General features: G+C 36.7%; 1 protein-coding gene and 1 pseudogene across 1 annotated transcript in view; both read right to left on the bottom strand.

The window, feature by feature from the left end:
- LOC149748045 (lupus La protein homolog pseudogene) overlaps positions 1-19,671 on the bottom strand; it is a 42,536-nt pseudogene extending 22,865 nt beyond the window's left edge.
- LIN7A (lin-7 cell polarity scaffold A) overlaps positions 1-23,392 on the bottom strand; it is a 133,239-nt gene that overhangs the window by 64,129 nt on the left and 45,718 nt on the right. The gene's annotated exons all lie outside the window — the stretch shown is intronic.

Here is a 23,392-nt window from a genome sequence, read left to right on the forward strand (position 1 = left end):
ACATTAAATGCACCAACATTCGAATTATAGGGGTCCCAGAAGAAGAAGAGAAAAAGAAAGGGTCTGAGAAAATATTTGAAGAGATTATAGTTGAAAACCTCCCTAACATGGGAAAGGAAATAGTCAAGTCCAGGAAGCACAGAGAGTCCCATACAGGATAAACCCTAGGAAAAACACACCGAGACACATATTAACCAAACTAACAAAAATTAAATTCAAAGAAAAATATTAAAAGCAGCAAGGGAAAAACAAAAAATAACATACAAAGGAATCCCCACAAGGTTATCAGCTGATTTTTCAGCAGAAACTCTGCAGGCCAGAAGGGAGTGGCAGGATGTACTTAAAGTGATGAAAGAGGAAAAACCTACAACCAAGATCACTCTACCCAGCAAAAATCTCATTCAGATTCGATTGAGAAATCAAAAGTTTTTCAGACAAGTAATAGCTAAGAGAATTCAGCACCACCAAACCAGCTTTACAACAAATGCTAAAGAAACTTCTCTAGGTGGGAAACCCAAGAGAAGAAAAAGACCCACAAAAACAAACCCAAAACAATTAAGAAAATGGTAATAGGAACATACATATAGATAATAACCTTGAATGTAAATGGATTAAATGCCCCAACCAAAAGACAAAGACTGGCTGAATGGATACAAAAACAAGACCTATCTGTATGCTGTTTACAAGAGATCCACTTCAGAACTAGGGACACATAGAGACTGAAAGTGAAGGGATGGAAAAAGATACTCCATGCAAATGGAAATTAAAAGAAAGCTGGAGTAGCAATACTTGTATCAGATAAAATAGACTTTAAAAAATAGACTGTTACAAGAGATAAGAAGGGACACTACATAATGATCAAGGGATCAATCCAAGAAGAAGATATAACAATTATAAATATATATGCATCCAACATAGGAGCACCTCAATACAAAGGCAAATGCTAACAACCATGAAAGGAGAAAGTGACAGTAACACAATAATAGTAGGGGACTTTTAACACCCCACTTAACACCAACGGACAGATCATCCAAACAGAAAATAAATAAGGAAACACACCTTTAAATGACACAAAAGACCAGATAGATTTAATTGATATTTATAGAACATTCCACCCAAAAGTGGCAGAATACTCTTTCTTCTCAAGTGCACACGGAACATTCTGCAGGATAGACCACATCTTGGGTCATAAATCAAGCCTCGGAAAATTTAAGAAAATTGAAATCATATCAAGCATCTTTTTTGACCACAACACTATGAGACTGGAAATCAATTACAGGAAAAGAAACTGTAAAAGTCACAAATACATGGAGGCTAAACAGTGCGCTACTAAATAACCAAAAGGTCACTGAAGAAATCAAAGAAGAAATTTTAAAAATACATAGAAATAAATGACAATGAAAACATTATGACCCAAAACCTATGGGACACAGCAAAAGCAGTTCTAAGAGGGAAGTTTATAGCAATTCAATCTCACCTCAAGAAACAAGAAAAATCTCAAATAAACAATCTAACCCTACACTTAAAACAGCCAGAGAAAGAACAAAGAAATCCCAAAGTCAGTAGAAGGAAAGAAATCATAAAGATCAGAGCAGAAATAAATGAAATAGAAATGAAGAAAACAATAGCAAAGATCAATAAAACTAAAAGCTGGTTCTTTGAGAAGATAAAGGAAATTGATAAACCCTTAGCCAGACTCATCAAGAAAAAAAGGGAGTGGATGCAAATCAATAAAATTAGAAATGAAAAAGGAGAAATCACAACTGACACTACAGAAATACAAAGGATTATAAGAGACTACTAAAAACAACTCTATGCCAATAAAATGGACAACCATGAAGAAATGGACAAATTCTTGGAAAGGTACAATCTTCCAAGAATTAGAAAATATAAACAGACCTATCACAAGCAATGAAATTGAAACCATAATTAAAAATATTCCAACAAACAAAAGTCCAGGACCAGATGGCTTCACAGGCGAATTCTATCAAACATTTAGAGAAGAGCTAACACCCATCCTTCTCAAACTCTTCCAAAAAATTGTAGAGGGAGAAACACTCCCAAATTCATTCTATGAAGCCACCATCACCCTGATACCAAAACCAGAAAAAGATATCACACATAAAAAGAAAATTATAGACCAATATCACTGATGAACACAGATGCAAAAATCCTGAACAAAATACTAGCAAACAGAATCCAACAGCACATTAAAGGGATCATACACCATGATCAAGTGGGATTTATCACAGGGGTGCAAGGATTCTTCAATATATGCAAATCACTCAATGTGATACACCACATTAACAAATTAAGGAATAAAAACAATACAATTATCTCAATAGATGCAGAAAAAGCTTTAGAGAAAATTCAACACCCATTTATGATAAAAACTCTCCAGAAAATGGTCATAGAGGGAACCTATCTCAACATAATAAAGGCCATATATGACAAACCCACAGCAAGCATCATACTCAATGGTGAAAAACTGAAAGCATTTCCACTAAGATCAGGAACAAAACAAGGATGTCCACTCTCGCCACTCTTATTCAACATAGTTTTGGAAGTCCTAGCCATGACAATCAGAGAAGAAAAAGAAATAAAAGGAATACAAATTGGAAAAGAAGAAGTAAAACTGTCACGCTTTGCAGATGACATAATACTATACATAGAAAATCCTAAAGATGCCACCAGAAAACTACTAGAACTAATCAGTGAATTTGCAGGATACAAAATTAATGCACAGAAATCTCTGGCATTCCTATACACCAACAACGAAAATCAGAAAGAGAAATTAAGGAAACACTCCCATCTACCACTGCAACAAAAAGAATAAAATACCTAGGAATAAACCTGCCTAAGGAGGCTAAAGACTTGTACTCAGAAAACTGTAAAACACTAATGAAAGAAATCAAAGATTACATAAACAGATGGAGAAATATACCATGTTCTTGGATTGAAAGAATCAATACTGTAAAAATAACTATACTACCCAAAGCAATCTACAGATTCAATGCAATCCCTATCAAACTACCAATGGCATTCTTCACAGAATTAGAACAAAAAATTTTACAATTCATATGGAAACACATAAGACCCCTAATAGCCAAAGCAATCTTGAGAAAGAAAAAAAGGAGTTGGAGGAATCAGGCTCCCTGACTTCAAACTATACCACAAAGCTACAGTAATCAAGAAGTATGGTACTGGCACAAAAACAGAAATATAGATCAATGGTACAGGATAGAATGCCCAGAGATAAACCCACACACATATGGGCACCTAATCTATGACAAAGGAGGCAAGAACATACAATGGAGAAAAGACAGCCTCTTCAATAAGTGGTGCTGGGAAAACTGGACAGCTACATGTAAAAGAATGAAATTAGAACATTCCCTAACACGATACACAAAAATAAACTCCAAATGGATTAAAGACTTAAATGTAAGGCCAGACACTATAAAACTCTTAGAGGAAAAGAGGAAAAACACTCTTTGACAAACCACAACAAGATCTTTTTTGACCCACCTCCTAGAGTTACAGAAATAAAAACAAAAATAAACAAATGGGACATAATTAAACTTCAAAGCTTTTGTGCAGCAAAGGAAAACATAAACAAGACGAAAAGACAACGCTCAGGATGGGAGAAAATATTTGCAAATGAAACCACAGACAAAGGATTAATCTCCAAAACATACAAACAGCTCAATATTAAAAAAACAAACAAACCAGTTAAAAAATGGGCAGAAGACCTAAATAGACATTTCACCAAAGAAGACATACAGATGGCCAAGAGGCACATGAAAGGATGCTTAACATCACTAATTATTAGAGAAATTCAAATCAAAACTACAATGAGGTATCACCTCACACCAGTCAGAATGGCCATCATCAAAAAAATCTAGAAACAATAAATGCTGGAAAGGGTGCGGTGAAAAGGGAACCCTCCTGCACTGTTGGTGGGAACGTAAATTGATACAACCACTATGGAAAACAGTATGGAGGTCCCTTAAAAAACAGAATAGAACTACCATATGAGCCAGTAATCCCACTACTGGGCATATACCCAGATAAAACCATAATTCAAAAAGAGTCATGTACCTCAATGTTCACTGCAGCACTATTTACAATAGCCAGGACATGGAAGCAACCTAAGTGTTCATCGACAGATGAATACATAAAGAAGGTATGGCACATATATACAATGGAATATTACTCAGCCATAAAAAGAAATGAAATTGAGTTATTTGTAGTGAGGTGGATGGACCTAGAGTCTGTCATACAGAGTGAAGTAAGTCAGAAGGAGAAAAACAAATACCATATGCTAATGCATATATATGGAATCTAAAAAAAAAAAAAGGTACTGATAAACCTAGTTGCAGGGCAGGAATAAAAATGTAGACATATACCCCAAACTGATTCATTTTGTTACAAAGCAGAAACTAACACACCATTGTAAAGCAATTATACCCCAATAAAGATGTTAAAAAAAAATGTAGACATAGAAAATGCACTTGAGGACACAGGGTGGGAGGGGGAACCTGGGGCGAAGTGAGAGTAGCATCGACATATATACACTACCGAATGCAAAACAGCTAGTGGGAAGCAGCAGCATAGCACAGGGAGATCAGTTCAGTGCTTTGCGATGACCTAGAGGGGTGGGACTGGCAGGATGGGAGGGAGGCTCACGAGGAAGGGGATATGGGGACATGTGTATGCATATGGCTGATTCACTTTGTTGTACAACAGAAACTAACACAGTATTGTGAAGCAATTATACTCCAATAAAGATCTATTTAAAAAAAATAGTAGGTACTTGATTACATTTGAATATGGTTCAGTTAGATTGCTAAGTAACTGACTTAGAGTTCCTTTTGAAAACTATTAAAGCATTTTTTCTGACTTTTTATTATATTTTTCTTACTATTATTTCTTTTTTTAATCCAGTATAGCTACTCATACAAATAATGTTCTTAGGTTCAATTTTTTTTAATTTAAATTCTATTGTTTCAGTTAGGGAGCACTCAGATGGAAATAATAAAAGATGTAATTCAAAATGGCTCAAACCAAATGTATACTTCAGACTTACAGTCCACATGAAAATACTTATCTCTGAAGCGTTACTACACTGATAGTAGAGCAAGGGAAAGCTGGGAACAGCTATTTTAAGCCTCCTGTAGTGAAATAATGGATGGTTAGCAACTTGACTGCACCTTGGTAGCTTTTCTTCCCTCCGATAATGCTGAAGTTGCCTCCCAGGAGAGTGTAATAGTAATTATGGGAGGCCATCTGCCTAGGAGCAAGGTAATCATTCACAAAGTTCTTCAAACATGTCAGTGTTTGTCTACTCAAGGATAAAGAGACACCAGCCCTGATGATAAGAGAGGCAAGACACTGAAAAGAGTTATGTCTTTCTTCACAGTTGTGTATTATTTGTCTTTTGGTATTATTTGTGTCAAAGTTCCCAGGAACTAATTAATTCAGAAACCAAGAAGTGGATAGTATCTCATTTAACTGTCCTCTAACAAGATACATCAGAAATGCTACCTGCCACATTGCTCAGGTGACCTATCACTCAGCTTTAATTAACTAAGTGAGCATATACAACTTATTGGATAAGATCACTAGAGGGCAGTACCTGCCTCTGGGCTGGTTTCACAAAGGGCTTTTATCACCCATAATCGCTATCAAGTAGCAGGACAGGCTCACCCTTGAGGAAATCCTAGAGCAGACAACAGTCTCCAGTGTCAAAAACCAACCCACTGCATCTCAACTGCTCTGCACTTGACAATTTAGGAAGACTGATAAGGGTGTGATACCCAATCTAAACAATGACACAACAGCCAGCAAGAAGCTGCAAGGTGAAGTACAAGGTGAAGTTAAGGTAGCCTAAGTTTTGGCTTAGGTGGAGAAAGGACGCTGGCATTCAGCAATTTAAACCAAGGTATTTTAATCTTTTACAACAACAACAACAAAGTCCTTTAGTTCATGAGACAAATGAGCAGAAGTCTACAAAGCCCAAGTGAAGTGTCATGTGAACTCACTTTGTTCTGTAAGATGCATGTGCTTTCTGGTCACACACAAATAAAGAGAGCATTCAATCTGAATTAGAGGATTCCTCAGTTGGGGGAGTTCTGTGGACACCTGATATGTCTGTTCCTTCTACTCAATTCAAACTGCATGGTCAGATTGTTTAGTTGGCTGTGTGTGGAGTCATCTTCAGTCAGAGGGCACCGCACGCCACCAGAGCACCATGCAATAAGCTCGGTAAAGAGTCCCAGAAGTTTAGGCTGAAAACCATGTCTGTTGGCACCTTCTGATTTTTTTAAATTCACCTCTCAGGTGTCCTTAGAATAGCCATATCCTTAATTTTAAAACTGTTGGGAATCATTTCACTGAATAACATTTTTTGGAAGATTCTAAGAAGTATTGATAGATGGCCATATAACAGTATATGTGTTGTTACAAATTTAAATGACTATGTAGCTACTAAGAGCATAATTATCCCTTACGTAATTTTTTTATATACATATTTTCTTCTTTTCAGTGTAAGAGAAGGTCACATTTGAATACTCTTGAATCTGGCCCGTGGTGTACTGAAGTAAGTGGACATGAATTAGGTAACTGTGTTGCATATAAACCAATCATACAAAATATAAAATTACAGAATCAAACACTTCCAGCAAGCATTTCTCATAAACTTTGGAGTTCTTCATGGAGAGGAAGGTAACCAGATGATTAAAAGGAAGGGAAACCATGCTGCATGAGGAAAGTTAAAAGATGTGAGGATGTTTAAATCAGGGAGAGGAAACTTGCTGGTTGCAAGGCTCCAAGAACTTCTGCTAAATCCTAATAGATTTGGGGTTTCTCGTAGAATGTCAATGTACACAGTATTGCTCCTCTGTGACAAATGCACAAAATGACAAAGAATATGTTATGAGAAATCCAGTCCTATACTTTGCACAAATGGTCCTTCTGCGCCTATTAGAAAAAGCTGGCCCTTCCTCAAGACACAGCCATCTGCCAGGAAATTGTAGTAATAAATATTCAAATTCAGGACAACCACAAGAATAAATGGTGTTCCTAAAAGGTTCCGTGCATAATCTTACATGGTACCCTTGAGAAGTTCAGAAGACTTACTAATGTAAGTATACTCTCCTTTTCAATAAAAAAGTTGAATCCGGCTTGTCCCCATAATAACTGATGCTACATACAGAAACCGGGCAAGTCCTGGGCAAAGGGTGAAGGACAAGCAGCTGCCACAAAATAAGCAGAAGTGGGGAGCACAGCAAGCATAGAGGACTGAAGAAATGTTCCAAAGGTGCACTAAATTATAACTATCATCACAAACACCCACGGTGTTTGGCACCATCACCTATGGCTTACTGGGAAGCCACAAAGGAAGACAGAGTCTTTTGTTACTAGACACAGTGAGCAGGAACTCTCCAAGTTTCATATGAGCCAAGACTATGGCCAGACTATGTATGGATGAGTCAGGAACTTCACCAAGAGCTCCTCAGGTACTAGCTGGAAACTGAAAATTAGCATTTCATGCAATAAGGTAAAATATTTTTGCTGTACTATCATAGGTACATTCAGATTCACTCATTTTGAGCCTAATTTACTGTTGTACGTGAAAACTGTAAATGTGATATGTTTGTGTCATTTTTAGCAGCAAACAAGGATTCTAAGGAATTATTTGTACACCTTAGGAAAGGTCAATGGAAAATTCTGCTATAAATGGAAAAATGCATTCATGTAAAAATGATCTAAGCCCCAAGGTCATAAACCTAGTAAATGCTACATTAAAAAAAAGAAAGAAAGAAAGAAAGAAAAAGAACCAATATCACACACAGAATTAAAGAATCTTAGGCTGAAAACAGAATGTGCAGGGTGGAGCATGGGAGGGGGAATGCATCCATCTCATTCAGCTTCTTTCTCTCTTCCAGACACTAAAAGGCAAAGGCAATGGGAGGAGAGAAGGTAAAGAGAATATATCAGTGGATACTCGGTTTTTAGAGGCCAAGTGAAAGTAGAGGTGATGGAGAAGAGTGGGAAACAGGAAATGTCCCTCAGAGTTAACACAACATATTATTTATTTATTTATTTCCTAAATAACTTGCTACATTACTATAAAATTATGTATATTGAATTGCATTGTCTGAAACACTATCTCTAAAAGGTTATTTCTCTATTAGTAAAGTGAGTCAACAAGCTTAATTACAATGCAACTGCTTCTAAATCCAATTAAATAGTTTTATGTATTCAAATTAGCCATTGTATTGAGGAAAACTTTCCTTTTACTTTTAGTTGCTAATATGCACATTGATACCAAACACACATTGAAATATAGTTCAATAAGCATATGTTTTTCTAACAATTTTAAATATTGCTTTCTTCAAAGGAAATCAATATTTGTAAACATCTGAACATTTGGCATTAAATAAATAAAATAACCAGACAGATGATAAACTTATGAATCTTTTGCTTGTAAACTCATATTTAATTAGACATCCACTGTAAAACATCTCTTAAAGTTAAATATAAGTATTTGATGGTCAAAAACTTTCTGGGACTTCCCTGGTGGCACAGTGGTTAAGAATCCGCCTGCCAAGGCAGGGCGCAGGGGTTCGAGCCCTGGTCCGGGAGGATCCCACATGCCGCAGAGCAACGGAGCCTGTGCACCACAACTACTGAGCCTGTGCTCTGGAGCTCGCGAGCCACAACTACTGAGCCCACGTACCTGGAGCCCGTGCTCCGCAACAGGAGAGGCCGCCGTGATGAGAAACCTGTGCACCAAAACGAGGAGTGGCCCCCGCTCGCTGCAACTAGAGAAAGCGCGCACAGCAACAAGGACCCAACACAGCCAAAAATAAATAAATAAACTTAAAAAAAAAAAAAAAACTTTCTGGAATCTTATAATAAATGAACAAACGTAAATCTTTATATCACTGGAAATTCAATGAGAGGAAAACATTTTGTCTTCTACAGAATGCAAATATTTTATGAAATATAATCACATTAGTCAATATTTATTTTTCTCACTATTAGATCATTATAACTAGCTAACTAAAGATAGAATAAATGTTCTGGGTTTTTTTTTTTTTTAAGCTATAACTTAACAGTCCAATTTTAATTATACAGAAATTCAGATTGGGGAAATTCATATGTGTAGTCATATGTTCAAATATTTGGACATTTCAGTCTGTCTTTGCATTTGGCAATGCAAATATTATAAAGCTGTAATTACAATAACAGTCAATTTCATTTGTTTTTATTTTTATACCATGATGACTAAATCATATTTTAAATGGATTCTTTTATTACCCAGGTTTATTCTTTCTAAGATGAAAGTTTGAACATCAGGTATGATTCAGCAATTCTATTACTTTTAGTCCTTATGTCATGGAGATCTTGATAATTCCTCCCTCAGCTGTAATCATGTGACACAATTAAAGCAAATGAACATTCTCAATAAATTTCCTCCCCTTAACTACTGTCTGAATAATTGCCTGTGCTTGACAAGGTATTTTGCATGAAACATCAACAGTGTGATTTGAATCACACTCATAATTATAAACTCTTCACCAGAGTAATTAATAAATTATCATCCTCCTATGGGACTATCTTCAAATATTTAAAGTATTTATTGTTGAGAAGTTCTGTTGAACTATTATGAGGCCTTCATAATTTTCTAAGTCCTTTAATTTCTTCCAACCTAATTATTTGGATATATTTTTTATTGAAATATAAATGACATAACTCTTTGTCATATCTGGAGGAAGGACCCATTTTATAGCTTGTTTAGAAAAGTCTAATTTACTTAGCTAATGTCTGGCAATCCCAATTCTCTCAATGTGCAGTGGTAGTTGGTTAATCTCTATCCTAGACACGAAAGTAATTGCTGTCCCATCTGTGAGGAAACAATGATTTTCAAATGAATTTTATTAGAATCCAGTTATAATTCACTTTCTGAAATAAAGAGTCAAAAATATCTGGCAGTTAAGCAGGTGGTCACAGAGTAAATTTAACAGAATATTCTTTCAATCAGAAACTTCAGGAAGTAGTATTATTTTAATTTCTCTACACAGCCAGCAACCTTTCCCACATTGACTACATATGGGTTTATAGTTCTCAGAATAGTTAGCCCTGAGTATTTTTTAGATGTGTTACAGCACTGTCATCTTTGTATGACTGCACGCCTGTTGATATTTCCAAGTAGACAGGACCTAAAAATGGTGATCAAGGTGTGTGAAGAAAATGATATCAAGGAAATCAGTGAAAGAAAAACAATGTATTCTATTGGGTGTTGCAGAGAGATTAATTTCCGTTTCCTTTCTTGACCTTAAAGAAACAGGAACATTACTATTTAACGCAGAAGGTACACATCTGTCTATTGTCATCAAGGTGACACTTCTGTGAGCTATCCAGACCTCCATGATTTCCCTGTTACTGTTGTCCTTGGCAACTGACCCCATCTTTCCAGAAGCAAGACTGAGGAGAGGAAGAGTATGTGTGTCTGCTGGGCCCTAATCCCTCCCTCAGTGACTCTGAGGTAAATAGTTTATTGTGTTGTTTTTGTTGTTGCTTGGTTAGTTCTTTATTTGATTTTTATACTTGCATATGTCTTTGCACAGCCCCTGAGAAATTTGCAAAGATGCCTTTAAAAATGACTGCTGTCAAAAATAGACCCAGAGACATAGAAAACAAACTATGGCTAACAAAGGGGAAAGGGGCGGGAGGAGGGATAAATTAGGAGTTTGGGATTAACATATACACACTACTATATGTAAAACAGGTAATCAACAAGGACAAACTGTATAGCACCAGGAACTATGCTCAATATTTTGTAATAGACTGTAAAGGAAAAGAATGTGAAAAAATAGGTATATAAATGTGTATAACTATTTTATGTGTAAAAATAGATACATAAGTGAATCGTTTTGCTAAACACCCGAAACTAACACAACACTGTAAATCAACTATACGTTAATAAAAATAAATAAATATGAATTAAAAAATAAAAATGACTGCTGCCTCTTGCCTATTAACTGGTAGGACTGGACACTATGATTGCACCTCCAGCTGCTAGCAGTGTGTGAATGGAGAGCAAAGAAATTTTTGGCTGTACTTTAGCCAGTAGGCCAAGTCTGGGATGTATTTCTGCTGACCTATTGGAAACAGCAGCATGGAGAAAATGCAGTTCAAAAGTTTCCAAGTGGGGCTTCCCTGGTGGCACAGTGGTTGAGAGTCCGCCTGCCGAGGCAGGGGACACGGGTTTGTGCCCCAGTCCGGGGGGATCTCACGTGCCGCGGAGCGGCTGGGCCCGTGAGCCATGGCCGCTGAGCCTACGCGTCCGGAGCCTGTGCTCCGCAACGGGAGAGGCCACTGCAGTGAGAGGCCCGCGTACCGCAAAAAAAAAAAAAAAAATTTCCAAGGGGCTTCCCAGGTGGCGCAGTGGTTGAGAATCTGCCTGCTAATGCACGGGACACGGGTTCGAGCCCTGGTCTGGGAGGATCCCACATGCCGCGGAGCAACTAGGCCCGTGAGCTACAACTACTGAGCCTCCGCATCTGGAGCCTGTGCTCCGCAACGAGAGAGGCCGCAATAGTGAGAGGCCCACGCACCGCGATGAAAAGTGGCCCCTGCTTGCCACAACTAGAGAAAGCCCTCGCACAGAAACGAAGACCCAACACAGCAAAAATAAATAAATTAATTAATAAACTCCTACCCCCAACATCTTCTTAAAAAAAAAAAGTTTCCAAGTATCAGGCTTAATAAATATTTGGGGTCTCTTATAATATGGCCAACAAATAGACTTGAGAATACAAGGTAGTTTTGGAAGACAAGATTACCTGTAACAGTTTTCTTTTCTCTTTATCTAGGAGAGCAGGCCTTCTCCCTAAAGTTGTGGCTATTGGTTGAAACGGTTTCCCTGGCTGTCAAGCTAACTTATTAGGAAAAGGACTATGGGCACATTTGAATAGATAAGCATATTTGTGATAGATCCTGAAACACATTTGCTAAAGCTTAGTCTTAAAAATACTAAATTAAAACAGAAACAGACTCACAGACCTAGAAAACAAATTAGTGGTTATCAAAGGGTAGAGGGATTGGGTGAGGTGCAACATAGGTAAAGGAGATTAAGAGGTACAAACTGCAAGGCATAAAATAAGTAAGTTACAAGGCTGTAAAGTACAGCACTGGGAATCTAGCCAACATCTTATAACTTTGTTTGGAGTATAATCTATAAAAATATCAAATCACTATGTTGTGCATCTGAAACTAATATAATATTGTAAATCAACTAACTATACTTCCAAAAAAAAAGCCCTAAGTTATTCCAGAAGGGACTGAAATTTTCTAGAAATGTCGTAACTGTTTTGGTGATATAATGCCAAGTATACAAAGATTAGTAACTAGATTTTTACATTGCCTTCTGGAAATTTGTTTAACAAATATATGATACAATATATTACAAAAACACAATACATTATCTTGCGTTAAATGAGGCAAAGAAAGAACCAGAAGCAAAAATGTTAAATAACGCTGTTGGTATACATGGAACACTGATATGAATAGGAGTTATGGAAATGGAATCATGATACAATTTTCCAATCATTTTAGCTCATTACCAATAAGTAGTGAAACAAATGTTTCATTGTTTCTACATTGCATAGTGTTCTATTTTTGCCACTGTCCTTAACAAGTGAAACCAGAACTAGACTTGGATTCAAGAGACTGATTCTGTACTAATTCAGGCACTAACTAGCTTGAAAGACCATGTAAACTTTCTGGATCTTATTTTCTCATCTGTAAAATTAAGAGGTTACAATAAATCAAGATGCCAAATGGATCAGTTTCAGAGGATTTTCCAGCTCCTGAATTTTTAAAAAATATTTGCACATGTACGTATTCTTGGAAAAATGGTCCATAATTTTACCAAACTCACAATCACCAGAATCACAAAGAAGTTTATAACTCCCCAAAGTTAAGAAGCACAGGACTAAGTGCTTCCTAAGATTCCTTTTACACCTTATACATATTATTTAATTTTATGTCAAATACAGTTACTACATGAGAACCCACATGTTACATATTTGCACATTTATACCAACATAAATATTTATGCAAATACATAAAGAGCCTTGAAATTTGATTCTAATTACAAGTCAGTTTTCAAGGTTGGAAACAACTTTTAAATGTAAATAAAATTTTGCTTCTAATTACAGGTAGCCTTTCAAAGTTGAAAGCCATTTTAATGTGAGTAAGATCTTATTTTGAACTAGAGGTGTCATCATGTTTTGTCTGGGATTTGTATGAACTCAGAGTCCTATTTGAAATTCAAGACTTATAAAAATCAAATACCTGCTTGCCTACTAATGAAAATGAGCCATCTTAATGAATTTCTTCATGCATCCAACAGATACTTATTAAATGCTCATTATTCTACACACTATACTAGGTGTTAATTTTACTGTGATGACTGAAACATTCTCTGCCTTCAGTCTAGTAAGATAGATGACTTTACTTTAAACCCTTTATTAACCTCGATGAAAGAAATAGAAAGAGACCCACAAATTGTGAATGTGAAACTATGCTCTGAGAACATTAGGCTATGTTCTTTTTTTCTTCCTTCCCTCCTGGGGCCTCGGGTGCAAAGAACAGAATTGGAGTTACCATAAGCTTTAATTTATGGCACATACTCATAATTGTCCACTGATCCGTGAATGGCTTGCTCTTATTAATTTACTTTTACACATTAGCAGGCACTGACAAACCTCCTAATGAAACAAAAGCTAGGATCACAACCTGCAAGAATTAAAACTATGCCTCGCTCCCTGCCGCTCCCACCCATCCCCATATTCATTGCCTTGGATCTCCCAAATGAGATAAGTAGGGAAATAATGAAGGGATAGATAAATTGACCAATTAATCAGAAAACCCAAACACAGACCCCTGTATATAGCTTTTGGTATATATTAATGTAATGGATCAAGGAGGAAATTATGGATTATTTAATAAATAAAGCTGGAAATATTTACCCTTATAGATAAAAAAAGAAAAAAATGGATCCCTACCTCACACTATACAAAAATCAACTCTAGATAGTTTAAGGACATAAATTTTAAAAATAAAATTTTTGCTTTTAGTAGAAATTATAGGTGAATATCTTTTAGACACTGGCGTAGGGAAATATTTCTGAGGTGAGATACCAAAATGGCATTGATTATTTAAAAAATGATCAATGTGAATACTTAAAATTTAACAATTTTAAGACATCTTAAAGGCACGTTACAAAGTAGCTGAATATATTCACTATATACACCACCAGTAAAGAATTGATAACAAGAATATATTAAATATATATGTATACATACATATACAAAAGCACAAACTAGTAGAAAAATACATGAACAGATGTTTCACAGAAAAAGAAACATATCTCCAATAATCACAAGAAGGGATATTCAACAATTTAGTGATCAACTAAATGCAAATGATGACTGCAATGAGATCCATTTTAGTTATTCAACTGGTAAAAGTTTAAAGGTTTCATATGCCAAGAGTTGGAGCTAATGTGAGTATGCACCTTCTATATTGCTTTCTGGGGTATAAATTAGAGCAACCAAGTTTAAAAACTGGCATTACCTCTTAAAGTTGAACATTTTTACACCTTATGAACCAGAAATTCCACATCTACATATATATCCAAGAGAAGTCTTAGTCATCTAATAAATAAATAAATGCATGTATGTTAATAGCCACACCAATGATCATAGTGAAAAGCTGGAAACAACTCAATGCTCTCCAATGGGAGAGTGATTTAATAAACATTTACACAATGGAATATCACACAGCAGTCAAAACAAGTGAATCACAGCAACACACACACAAAGTTTGAATCTTAGCACTGATATTAAGTGAAAAAAAAATATCCCCAAAGATTTCGTTAGCATGATACCTTATAACATTTTAAACACATAAAATTAAAATAAATGTGTCTGAGGATTAAACACAGGCACTCAGACTATATAAAAATCAAGGAAATGATGCATACAAGATATGGTGGTCAGTTTTTAACCCTAAGTCTTCTTTGAAAGAAGAAAAGGAAGAAAAGAATGAAGAAGGGAAACAAAGAAGGGAGGGAGGAAGTTAAGTGCCTTGCATATATTTGAATTACAAGTGATACTAATTTCATTCCCTTTTCTATGTACAAATCACACTCAGGGATAACAGCAAGCTGGTTAAAAACACCGGTTTGTAACTTAACATTCATTTTAGATGGCTTGTACAAATGGACTTGTCTACACGTGTTGGCAATACTGAAGCAAGAAAAGGTTAAATGACTTGTTCACTGAGAGAAAAAAGTTATCATCCGTGGTGCCAAAAATAGAAGTTCTGATTTGCAGTCCTATGACCTCAACAGAAGACAGAATGTTCACTTTATCTGACTGATATAAAACACAGCTTCTCTGAGGGCTCTATTATTTTGAACTACTGTGTAAGTACATGTAATTACAAGCTTCTGGAAATATGTACTGTTTATTTTATCATTTGTAGTAGCAAATAGAAAGGCTAGAGCTGAGTATTTACCCAACAGTGATGCTAACAGCCTTCAGAGTCATTACAGACTATTTGTAAGGGTCTGTTTAGATACCTTTAAGATCAATGACCCATTAGTGCAATTATACTCTAAGATGGTTCCTGCCACACAGACCCTGTTCTTGCTACCAGAAAGTGATATGTTGATGTTATAAACACACCTTACATTGTTTAAAATGTGTCTTCTCTCTGAAAAAGCTGCAGGAATAGAACTCTAACTATAGTTTACAAATTCTGTTTCCAGTGAGTGATGTAGTCATTTTGTTTTTGCAATTTCCTGTGATAAAATTATAGATTAGTTTCTCCGAAAAGCTCAATAAAATGAGTACACTTATTCTTTTATTATTTTTATCCATTTAGAAATCTTCATAGTATCTGTCTTTCCCACCCCATTCATACAGTCTCACATAGTCATATATTCCTACCATGCATATATACTCAGCTTTACATAATTCCATGTAACCTACATAAAGAAAAACATTAAGGACTTCCCTGGTGGTGCAGTGGTTAAGAATCCGCCTGCCAATGCAGGGGACACAGGTTTGATCCCTGGTCTGGGAAGATCACACATGCTGCGGAGTAACTAAGCCTGTGCGCCACAACTACTGAAGCCTGCGCGCCACAACTACTGAAGCCTGCGCACCTAAAGCCCATGCTCTGCAACAAGAGAAGCCACCACACAACAACAAAGAGTAGCCCCCGCCCTCCGCAGCTAGAGAAAGCCCGTGTGTAGCAACGAAGACCCAATGCAGCCATAAATAAATAAAATAAATAAATATTTAAAAAGAAAATTACTTGCTGTGTAACTGTGTATAGATTCATAGAGTTGGAAGGACCTTAGAGTTAGAGATGAACTAGTCATGTAGTTACTCAACTGATACCATCATCCTTTATTAGAGAGTTTTCTTCAGTTTTTGAGGGATGGGGGTGGGAGGAGATATCATAGACCCTTTTGAGAATCTAATGAAGTTATGGTGTTATCCCAAGAAAATACATGTGTAAATGTTCATGTCTTCTTTTTTTTTTTTTTGGCCTTTGACATTGACTCATTTCACAAAGGATAATGTGACTCTTTTTCCGTAAAAATTAATGGCTGTTCCCTGGAAAATATAATTCCAAATTAAACAAATCATATAAAAAAGAAAACTTTGTGCCTGCTTAAAGTATGTTTCAATAAGAAGGCTGTTTTCTTTGGTTTAGAAAAACCTAATATTTGGAGTTATCTTTTACATGGAAATATTTATGTCATTTTTAGTATCCAATCAATTAGAGTCTGGTTTCACAGCAGCAAGTGCTCAAAGCTGCAGCTCACGTCACTTTCAATAGCAAAGTCAGTTAAACACTTTATCAGAGCAGAGTAGCCTTCTATTGACACATGGGCTTTCTCTAATGCACTTCAGGTTGAATTCAGGTTCTACCAAATCCTTTATCCTCAAGTCAAATGATGTTATTTTTGAAAGGCTGGTGTCAACTATGCAGCCTCTGTCAGCAAGGAATGACGTTTGAATCCTTTTTACATTTGAATCTAAGCAGAAGTAACCTTTAAAAGAGTCTTGCAGGCTTTCCAGTTGTTGTAGATCTTCCCCATGGATAAACTGACAAGGCTTTCTCCATTTCAACTCCCTTTCCCTCACAGATATCCTTCTTTCAGCACTGTAAATGTCACAAATTTTCAGCTCTAAAATCTCTCCCTCTAAAATGGCAGCTGTTTCCAACAGCAACTGTACACGATCAGCAAATCTGGAATCTAGGGACTAGCCTCCTTCTTATGGCCTAACATCTCTACAATAAAATCTAGCCTCGAATGAACCTCTCTTGTCAATTTTTTCTAAGATATAGCAATCCTTTACTTAAAAAATAAACATATTGAAATCTCTGACCCAAGTTCAACCAAGAGCATTAACACATCTTCTGGAAAGCCAAGAAACTTTTGTCAGTAAAAAGAACACATTTTGCTCCATTCCTAAATAAAAGCTTGAAACTATAGGTCGCAGGCTATAGCTGTGAAATTATTGGACCACTTTCCACAGAGCAAGCAAGGCATCTTTTAGGATTATTGTCAGAGTCCTTGACATTAATGCACCCTGATGTTGAAAGTAATAAGTCTCTATGAAAAGCAGAATGTCTGTCTTCTTCACCACACTAATCAAGCTGGATGCTAGACCCAGAAACTCCATATGTACTCCTCATGTACACAAAGTATCAAGATTTTTCTTCCATTAGGAGTTTTGCTTAACAAAGAAACTTTTCACTGTTAGAACAATTTGGCCTTTAAAATATCCACGGGGTATCTCTCCCTCTCTCACACACACTCACACACACACACACACACACACACACCAGGATATCATCATTCACAAGATAGATAAAAATCAGAACTTACTGAAACAATCATAGTTTTCACCCAATTGCATACCAAGTGGAAATGGCACAGCTATTATTTTCACCATAACTGGCTGCAAAATATTAGCAAAATATCAAAGTTCAGAAGTAGGTTATAGCCAGTGAACAGAGGCACTCTTTTAATTTTGTGTTGTTTTTCTCAGCAACCCACCAGTTCAAACATTTCTAGAGTGCATGATTTGATCAAGCTTTCTCCAATTATTTAATCGTTTCTTTTGCTTGGAAATGTGTCAAGACACACTGTGGCAAATATAAGTTTTAGTAAATTTTCACTTTTTTAAAATTGAGCTTTTTCTGTAGAAAACAAAAATTCTATATTCTGTGATATATTTTCAGGATGCTCAGAAATAAGCTTTCTTGACTTCAGGCTCTTGTTGGCAGGAAACTTATCACACAAGAAACAGTCTGGCTTTTGTGCCCCATCACATTTAGCAATGCAAATAAAATCAAAGGAAGTGTAAGAGCCACCAAGCTTTCTTTTCTTTGTCATCTGCCAACTTAAGTTCAGTATGAACAGAAATATATGCATAAACATAATTTCAGATACATGTTTGTTAATTCTGACGAATGTAATGCTATTCTAAATGCCACTATATGACAAGGATGATAATTTTACAGAATGAATCCATGCCACTCTATCCATATTTAAAGTAAAACACTAAAAAACATAGTTTGCCATAAAATTCTTTGCACATAAAGAGAAGGAAATAAAAATAAATCTTATATATATTTGCTCTTACCACACTTACAACATGAAGCCTATACATGACCTTAAGCTAAAAACTATTGTTCTAAAGTAATCAGAAATATGACCAAAAGACCTCTGTTGTTATTAACTTCTCAACATATGACAAGGTTTCCAGATTCCTTACGATATTGGTTTATTCTAAAACCACTCCAGACTGTCAACATTTTTCTTAAAATGTGGATCTTCCTATTAAAAAAAAAAATTCTAGGGACTTCCCAGGTGGCACAGTGGTTAGGAATCTGCCTGCCAATGCAGGGGACACGGGTTCGATCCCTGGTCCTGGAAGATCCCACATGCCCCGGAGCAACTAAGCCTGTGCACCACAACTACTGAGCCTGCGCTCTAGAGCCCGCGAGCCACAACTACTGAAGCCCGTGCACCTACAGCCCGTGCTCCACAACTAGAGAAGCCACCGCAGTGAGAAGCCTATGCACTGCAATGAAGAGTAGCCCCCGCTCGCCACAACTAGAGAAAAGTCCACGCACAGCAACAAAGATCAAACGCAGCCAAAAATAAATAAAATTTAAAAAAAAAGCAATCGTGTAAAAAAAAATTCTACATTTGTTTGATTAATAACTAAAGAACTATTATTCTCTATAGTTGTAACTAATATTTCCATTAAAACATAGTAAAATTTTGTGTTGTCACTAAAACCACTAATTATTTCACCAAAATAGGTACCATTTCTTAGTTACTCTTTTAGCTAGGCACTATATTAGTCAAGGTATTTTATACTTTTTATCTCATTTGATCTAGTATTCCCACCAGTCCCAGGAAGTTATTTTATGTAAAAAAAAAAAAAAATTAAACAAAACCAAGATCATAGAGATTAAGTAACTTGCACAAGATCACATAATTAAATGGCCAAGCAAAACTTTGAATCCAGGTTATCTGAATCCATTGTCAATGCTCTTTCTAATTCCATGTGATGTTCTTCCTATCTTTCCATTATATATATATATATATATATATTTTTTTTTTTTTTTTTTTTTTTTTTTTGATTTACGCGGGCCTCTCACTGTTGTGGCCTCTCCCGTTGTGGAGCACAGGCTCCAGATGCGCAGGCTCAGCGGTCATGGCTCACGGGCCCAGCCGCTCCGTGGCATGTGGGATCTTCCGGGGCACGAACCCGTGTCCCCTGCACCAGCAGGCAGACTCTCAACCACTGTGCCACCAGGGTAGCCCTTTCTATTATATTATAGTACATTATGCCATGATTAGCATCAACCAGCCTTCCTTCCCTCCTCCCTTCCTTCCTCTTCCTTCCTCTTCCTTTTTTCCTCTCACTCTCCCTTCCTCCAACTCTTCTTTCTCCATCTGTGTATCCTTGTTTCATCTCATCTTGTTGCTACTGACCCAAGGATATGTTTTCTTAAAGTAATTAGAAATCTATATGCTATTACACAACCAATCATTAGCTTTCTCATAAAGCTCATTGCATTTGCCATCTGTGTTTTCATGCACAAAGTAGATTAAGATGCTGTACAAAACAGCATCAAGAATGAGCACTTGAGTCATAAAGTTATGGCCCATGAGACTGTGGAATTAGGATGCAATGGCTCAATTTATTTTAATGCATGACAGTGGGGCAATGAATATGTCTATTAGTCTTATGGGTTTTCTTAGATCTAGTCTATAGAAACTACCATTCCTATTCCCATCTGTTAACTATTTCCTGACTTATCAAAACACTGTACCCAGTAATAATTTGGGGCTCTACTCTTTAATAATAATAGCATCCACTGATTGTGTAATTATTGGCTACCAGACTGTACTAGGAGGTTTTACGTGTATGATCTCTAATTATCAGAATCACCTCAAGGCTGATGGTATTACTCCCACTATTAAAAACTGACGAAATTTTAGAGAGGTCAAAAATAAGTAGCTAAGTTGGGATTCGAACATTGGTAAACTTGACTACAGCACGGCTCTAATGACTTTGCTGCTCACTCTGATCTGACAAAATGTCTAGCAGTGACATTTCCCACATATTACTGGTAGAAGGCATGGTGGTGATAATTCTCAATCTATACATCCCTCCAAAAAAAAAAATCTCATTGGAAACTAAGAGCACTTAAATAGCAGACTGACGGGCTTCCCTGGTGGCACAGTGGTTGAGAGTACATCTGCCAATGCAGGGGACACGGGTTCGTGCCCCGGTCCGGGAAGATCCCACATGCCGCGGAGCGGCTGGGCCCGTGAGCCATGGCCGCTGAGCCTGCGCGTCCGGAGCCTGTGCTCCGCAACGGGAGAGGCCACAACAGTGAGAGGCCCACGTACCGCAAAAAAAAAATAAATAAAAAAAATAAAAAAAGAAATGGTATGAGACTTAGATGGGGTGTGAGATAGTGATGGAGGGTTAATGAGCTCCATCCTAAGGAAGAAAAAAAAGAGTAGGAGCAAATGGGAGATAAGTTAGAAGCAAATGCAATGTATGACCAAAGTGTCTCAACATTTAAAGTGTCTCAACATTTAAAAATTTATGAGCCATCTAATGGGCATTGGTACACTATATCAGATAATAATTTCACATAGTTTTAAAAAGATTTATCACAGCTTACTAAAAACACAACAGTTTTAAAAAATTAATTTTGTTTTATAGCAGTAAAAGGGTTGATACTGCTTATAACCTTTTTCCAAGGTAAATTTGGCTTGATGACTATTTTATTTTTTTTTAGCTATGAAAATGGAGAGGCATGATTTAATAGAAAACATATTTGAGTTTGATGACTATTTTAGTATCAGTCAGGATAGCTTGAGTTTTGCTGTGGTACCATAACCCCAACATCTTGGGGGCTTAAAGTAACAAAGGTTTACTGCTTGCTGACCCTACATGTTCATTAAGAGTTAGCTAAAGCCTGCATTTCTCATTTTCCCACTCTGTAATCCAGGCTGATAAATCATTTATCATATAAAACATCACTAGACATATGAAAAGGAAAGGGAACATAGCAAATATTACACTGACTCAAAGGTTTCCATGAGGAAGTGGCAAGCACCCTTCCACTCACATTTCCTTAGTCAAAGCAGTTGTCATAACCACATGTAGCTGAAGGGAAGATGGAGAAGTCCAACTGTAATATGTCCTAAGAAGGAGAGGAGAATTGGAATATTTTTCAATAATCCACTATCACAGAATGATAGCGTCTATGTAGAGTTGGTTTTATTTTCTTATTCTATAGTTCTATTGTATTAGAAAATACTAGCACATACCATCTGGTGATCGGCCAAAGAAGGCAGTTTGGGGTAACTATGTCATTCAGTTCTGTACATTTGGCTCAAATATGCAAGTGACAGGCATAAATGTAGGAGTAAGTCCTCACCACGGTCTGCTCTCAGCACAGCATACACCAGATGAGTGAGCATATCACTCTGGAAAGCAGGAAGCCTGAAGGCTTTAAAACTTGGAAGATAATGATTGTAAATAGATGGCTAATTCTGTTTGTTCGTGTTTTTTTTTTTTATCATTTTAGTTTCAGAAGGAATTTTTTGGTATTCTGTTGCAGAAATTGGATTTTCTCTTAAAATATGACCATTCAATATACTATTGATTTCTTACTCTGAAGCACAAGAATATAAAGTGTTGGGAGGAAGTCCATCTTTTGGCAATTGAGCTATCTGAACGGCAGCTTAATTCTCTTAGGAAATTCTCTTATCCAAAAATCAACATTTTATAATCCTTTTATTTCAACCCTTATTTTTCCTTATATTTTAATTTATAAGTTTGGGTCATTCAAGCTAATTAATACAGTGATGAACTAAAACTTGAAGAAGCCACTTAAAGTGGCAGAGATGATTTTTACTGGGAATCAGTAGCATAGATTTTTTTTTTTTTAATAAATGTATTTATTTATTTTTGGCTGTATTGGGTCTTCGTTTCTGCACGAGGGCTTTCTCTACTTGTGGCAAGCGGGGGCCACTCTTCATCGTGGTGCGCGGGCCTCTCACTGTCGCGGCCTCTCCTGTTGCGGCGCACAGGCTCCAGACGCGCAGGCTCAATAGTTGTGGCTCACGGGCCCAGTTGCTCTGAGGCATGTGGGATCTTCCCAGACCAGGGCTCGAACCCATATCCCCTGCATTGGCAGGCAGATTCTCAACCACTGCGCCGGCAGGGAAGCCCAGTAGCATAGATTTTTAAAGTTCATCTCTCATTCAAAACTTTGTGTGAACTTTCTTTTGTCAACCGGCATCTCTCACTTCGGAAAAGCAGCATCACCTGTCACCCCATTTCTCTGCCATGTACTCCGGAATTACTTGCACCAAATAGGTACGATTGAATTATTAATCAGGTCTTGTTAAGATCACCGAGCAAAAAAACACAAGCAAGGTAAGTACTGCCAACTACTATCTGTATTCTGTGAATAAAGCTGGGTGTGGATTATCATTCAAGTGCAACTCATTTATTAATAGATCAGTGACTTTCTTAGTTGTATACATAGATGGTCTCATTTCAGTACTGATCTCAACAAAACTTTTTCAGTCTTTGTTACAGAGTACTGAAAAAGTTAAGTAGAGAAAACACCTCATCTCTTTTAATCATCCACATTAAAAAACAAAATAAAATTTCATGAAACTATTCTTCCCATATAAGTGCTGCACATACGCCAGAAGCTGATTCGGTGGTTTCACCCAAATGTA

This window comes from Delphinapterus leucas, chromosome 11 (assembly GCF_059928025.1).
Source record: "Delphinapterus leucas isolate spDelLeu-1000000601 "Yukka" chromosome 11, BTC_Dleu_Yukka2, whole genome shotgun sequence".
Taxonomy (NCBI): Eukaryota; Metazoa; Chordata; class Mammalia; order Artiodactyla; family Monodontidae; genus Delphinapterus; species Delphinapterus leucas.